Raw genomic sequence first — 6,064 nt, forward strand, 5'->3', positions numbered from 1 at the left:
TACCCCACTATATATGTTCACTAGCACCTTGCAAAGATAACAATTATGCAACAAAGGTGCCGAGCTAGCTAGAGCTCACCTAACCAATTCTAGAAGCAATGTTACCCAAACCTATGCCACTAGTACTTTAAGCAACAAGGGAGCTCCTACACATGCTAGTAAGCAAAAGCACAAAGCTAACTAAGATCACTAGCAATACTCAATAATAAGGCAACCAATGCCTAATTAGAGAGCGCAAAGACTTAGCTACATAAACTAAGCAATGTGACTAACAAGGTTACTAAAACCAAATTAGCCATGCAAGGGAGCTACTTCTATGCTACACAAGCAAGAAGGTAACTAGTAAGCTACACAAGCTAACTAATTACAAGAGCAACAACACAAGCTTAATGTATATGAAAGTAAATGTAAGCTTGTGTAACGGGGATGCAAACCAACGGGAAGAACAAGGTTGACACGATGATTTTTCTCCCAAGGTTCACGTGTTTGCCAACACGCTAGTCCCCGTTGTGTCGACCGCTCACTTGGTGGTTCGGCGGCTAATTGGCATCACCTGCCAAGCCCGCATGTCGGGCGCTGCAAGAACCTACCCCTTGAGTGAGGGTAGCTCAATGACACACTTTACTAAAGTTGCTCTTTGCGACTCCCGCGGGGCAAGCACAAGTGCCCCTCACAAGCTCTTCTCCGGAGCGCCGCACAAGCTTCTTGCACGCTTCGACAGAGACCACCACCAAGCCATCTAGGAGGTGGCAACCTCCAAGAGTAACAAGCACCACCGGCTTGCAACTCGATCACCTAGTGCCACTCGATGCAACCTCACGATGCAATCGCACTAGAATCGCTCACTCACACAATCGGATGATCACTATCAAGTATGTGTGAGATGGAAGGGCTCCTAAGCACTCTCAAGCATGGACACAAAGTCCCCCAAGGTGCTCCACACCAGCCATGGCCGAAGGCCGCTTCTATTTATAGCCCCAAGGGCTAAACTAGCCATTACCCCTTCACTAGGCAATGGTCGGGCTGACCGAATGCTCCGATCGTGTTGACCGGACGCTGGACCTCAGCGTCCGGTCACCCGTGGACGGTCACGTGTCCCGATTCCAACGGTCACTTGACCTGACCAGATGCAGTAGCTTCAACTGACCGGACGCTGAACCCCCAGCGTCTGGTCGTTTCCAGTAAGGTACCGACCTCGACCGTACATGTTCGGTCACACTTGATCAGACGCAGCCAGCGTCCGGTCACACTCCAGCTTCTGCGTCATCGTACGTCAGCCTGACTGGACGCAGCCTGCCAGCGTCTGGTGCATTTAGATCTAGCGTCCGGTCAGTTGACCGATGCCAACATCTTCGTGGTCAACTTGTTTTCACTTCTAACTTCTTCACCCTTGCTCCAATGAGCTGACCTCCAAGAATTTGCATCCGGCGCAACAGAAAATAGGCATTCCATTTTCCCGAAAGTGCCGAATCCATCTCACCCCTGCAAACACCACCTCCTTTGTAAATGTGCCAACACCACCAAGTGTACACCACCATGTGTATGTGTGTTAGCATTTTCACAATCATTTCCCAAAGGATGTTAGCCACTCAACTTGCCACGCCACTCGATCCTAGCGACAATGCAAAGTTAGATCACTCGAGTGGCACTAGATCACCGATATGCAAACAAGTTTGCCCCTCTTGATAGTATGGCCATATATACTAAACCCGGTCATAAACTTCTCTATACACCTATGACCGGTGAAATGAAATGCCCTAGGTTATACCTTTGCCTTGCGCATTCCATTCCATCTCCTCCAATGTCGATGCAACACATGTACCAACATGATCAACAATGATATGATCCACTTCATATCATCACATGATTATATTGGTTCATCAATCTTGACTCTACTTGCTCTTCACCGTTGCCATCGTCCATTGGTGCCAAGTCTTGCTCAAGCTTCACCGCCACGCGGTCCATCACTCCAAAGCCTTCGACTTGCCCTTCACGCTTGCAACCGGTCCATCAAGCCAAGTCTTGTCTTGATCTTCTCCACCTTGATCACATGACTCAATGTCATGTCTCATGTGCATTTAAGCTCCTTCATCATCACATGTGTGAGCTTTGCAACATCTCCAAGCCATTTTCACCTTCATGGCATATGTTGCTCACACACATGTACCTGTGGACTAATCACCTGTGTATCTCACATAAACACAATTAGTCCACCTAGGTTGTCACTCAATTACTAAAACCAAACAAGGACCTTTCACCTGGTCTCCTCCCTCGCTATCCCCAGCCACGCACAAATAGAACTTAGGCTCTATCGTCTCCCTAGGTAGTTCCACCTGAAGGGAACACTTCTCTACGTACATAGGGTTCTCTACAAACGCCGCTACTAGGGCTAACATGAGAACAATACATGCAGAGGTTTCTCCTCTAGAGTCCCTAGCATAGAGACATCGCCTCATATGAACGAGCTTAAAGGAAGGCAGGGATTAAACTAGGAAAGCTTAATTTATTTCCATAGAGCAAGCTTACATACGGCTTTCCCTTTCGAAAAACCCCAAGCACTTAGCACAAACCTTAGGGATTACCTTACAAGCGCAGGAAGATCACGGGAACCTCCTTTATTCTATAATTTATAAATGTGGAGTGATACAATGGTAGTGGATGATTTACTATTATAGGTGGATGATCCTTAGAGTCCTTCTAAGGTCATGTCTTCATGGTGTATGTGTGAGTGGAGAGTTGGTGGAGTGGATGGTGGATGAGAGTGCGTGTCTGAGGCTGGTGGTCTTTGGTGGGATGCTTGGCTCTTCGATCCGATGCCGAATGAATGTGCCTAGCTTCTCGCTTTATAGCACAAAGGGAGTGTCCTTCATGCTTATCATCTGAAGGAGCCTTTGAGGTGAAGTCTTCAATTATTCCTTCTTGCTATGGCCTGGACAGCTGGATGGAGAATAGTTGTTCTGGCTACAGTAGAGTGACTGTATATTCCTTTTGCACTGTCCTTCATCGCGCACGGTCTTATCCTTCTGGATATGGGTATGGATATTCTTTGGTATGGTCTTCCACGCCCGAATGATTGATGTTGCAAACATCAAATCAAGGATCATGGCATGTAGTATGTATTGTAATACATTATTGTAATATTATCTCTTCCCCCGGCCAAATTGTTGATAACACTTTATAAACATAGGGAATATATTTCTTGTATGGAACATATGTATTTTAATTTTTAGCATATTGAAATCTAATATTCTGGTATTTGTCCATGACCACGGATATCCAACATATCATCATCGTTTTCCTCATAGTCTGATATATGTATATTCATTTTTGACTCATAATCTTTCTTAATATTTTCTTCATAGTCTTTCATTATATTTTTAAAATTTTCATCTATTTCACCTTTTATTTCTTGTAAGATTTCTTCCTTTATATCTTTCTTCCATTGAAGAGTCATTGACTCTAATTTTTCTTTCATCTTAGTATTAACATATTCTTCATTCAATGGATCTATATCTTTTTTACCGCTTCTTTATATGTATGCGGTCTAGACGGTCCTTCTTCTCTTATATTTGGGCCTATCAATATTGGTTTTATTTCATTGGTCTTCCTATATTTTTGGATATAGACTTTGGCTGTTGGCTCTAAGAAATAGTTTACTTCCAGAATTGTTCTTGCATATGAAAGAGCTTGAACAATATCTAAATATTTTTTCCAAGACACTCCTCCATCTTTTTCTTTTTCTATCTGCTGAGCTATAACTTCTTCAAATAATATATAAATTCTTGGTGTTTTTCCCTATATATAACATATATGAGTTTTTTCTCTATATTGCTAGATGGTTCTTTTGGTTGTGTTTTGCCATTAATCATATGAAAATATTCAGCCAGACTATTTAATATTGCTAGCATATAACCTTTATCTTCTCTTTTATTGTTATATTGAAACCAGAAATTGTCTAGAATGCATTCTTTTATATCATCTAGAATAATATGGTCTTGAGGCTTGAATTTATAAGTATTTGGTAAAAAAATTCTTAGCTTATTATCAATTCCAAAGATGAAACATTCACCCCCAATAGGGCTTGTTCCTCTCTTCATTCCTGCAAAATAGAAGATTATGAAAATATATCAGGCAATGTATTATCTTTGCCTTTTATATGCTCAAATATTACTTTATAACTATTTCTAGTAATAATATCTTCAAATAAAACCCATCGCCTAGTTGAACTTTTCATACTATTGACTTTATTATAGTATCTACATATAGCTTCACAATCTGTCCTAACTGTGAACTCTTTAAATCCTAGATATAATCTAAAAGCATTTATTCCATTGATAACAACTAAAATTTCCCTATCCGTATTGTTTATTGCTTTTAGCTTATATTTTTCTGAAGCATACCTGCATATTTTTTCTTGTGACTTTGGAGAGTACTTGTGTGGTTTTTGCTTTAATATTGTACCCCATCCTAACTTGGATGCATCTGTCTCTGTAATGAAATAATTATCATCTAATGGCAACACTAGGGGTTTTAAGTCTTTGACCTTTTCTTTAATAGTTCTTACTAACTTTATATCTTCGAATTAAAATGTTTTTGTCTGTTTTTTCTTAATTTTGCATACAATGGACTAGATAGCTTAGCTAAATTTTCAATATAATTTCTAGCATAATTTACTATTCCTAAGAATTGTTGTAGGGTTTTCTTATCATTCATGATATCTGGAAATTCTAAGATTTTTTTTGCAATATGATCTTGTAAATAAATTGTTCCCTCTCATATTTCATGACCTAAAAAATTTATCTTTTCCTTGTATATCTCCATTTTCCTTTTAGACAATATTAACCCATGTTGTTCTACCTTTCTAAAGAAGGTTTCCAGATGAGCTATATGCTCTTTATAGGATTTTGAGAAAACTAATAAGTCATCAATATAAACTAATATGAATTCTTGATTTCATTAAAAATATTTTGTATTTTTCTTTGAAATAGAGCAGGGGCATTTTTTAATCCTAAGGGCATTACTAGCTATTCAAAATGACCTTGAGGACATGTGAAAGCAGTCCATTCTATTGATTCTTCTGTCATTTTACCTGCCAAAACCCAACTTTTAAATCAAATTTTGAGAAATATTTACTTCCTTGTTTTCTATTTATCCATTCTTGCTTATTTATGATATTATAAGCATCATCTATAGTATTATCATTTAGTCTTTTATAATTAATAACCATTCTTCACTTTCCTCTAGCTATTTCAGCATGATTTCTGATTATAAATGAAGCTGATCTATGAGGACTTCGGCTTTCTCTTATAGCTCCTAATTTTAATAATTCTTCAAAATGTATCTTAAATTCTTCTATATCTTTAGGTGTTGTTTCTATAGGACTTGTCTTGATTATATAATTAGGATATATTATGTTAATCTTACATACTATACCATTTTTATCCCAATGCTTTATTGGTATTTCTCCGATTATCTGAATATCTTCCAATCTTCTTACAATTTTATCTATATCCTTTTTTTATTTTATATCTCTATACCAATTTGGTGCTAATGATTACAGACTGATACATTCTATGCAAGAGTTTGCTATATGAAATTCTTCTATATTTTCACCTAACTCTTCATCTATATGATTATTAGGGACCTTTTCATCATATCCTTGGAGTTCTAAGTTGGTCTTTCCTGGATTAGAATTTATAGTCTTTCGTACTTCTATTATATATGGAATGTTGTCTTGATAAGGAATAAATGTTATTCCTTGCTCATGTATGATTGCTGTTTTTAAAGAGAATTATAAAAATCTTAATTCTAATATCATATCATCATGTATCATAGATAGATCTCTTACTATAATTTCATCCATTATATATTTTGTGTTATTTATTTGTACTTAAACATCATAAGCTAGTTGATTATGAACCTTTTTTATCCCAGACATATTAGTAGATATTTCTGCTTTATCTTGATCTATCGTATGAACTATCTCTGGACATTTTACAAAATATTTATCATGTATAATATTTTTTTGTACAACCGGTGTCTACTAAAGCTAATATTTTATATG

The sequence above is a fragment of the Miscanthus floridulus genome, chromosome 1 (assembly GCF_019320115.1).
Source record: "Miscanthus floridulus cultivar M001 chromosome 1, ASM1932011v1, whole genome shotgun sequence".
Taxonomy (NCBI): domain Eukaryota; kingdom Viridiplantae; phylum Streptophyta; class Magnoliopsida; order Poales; family Poaceae; genus Miscanthus; species Miscanthus floridulus.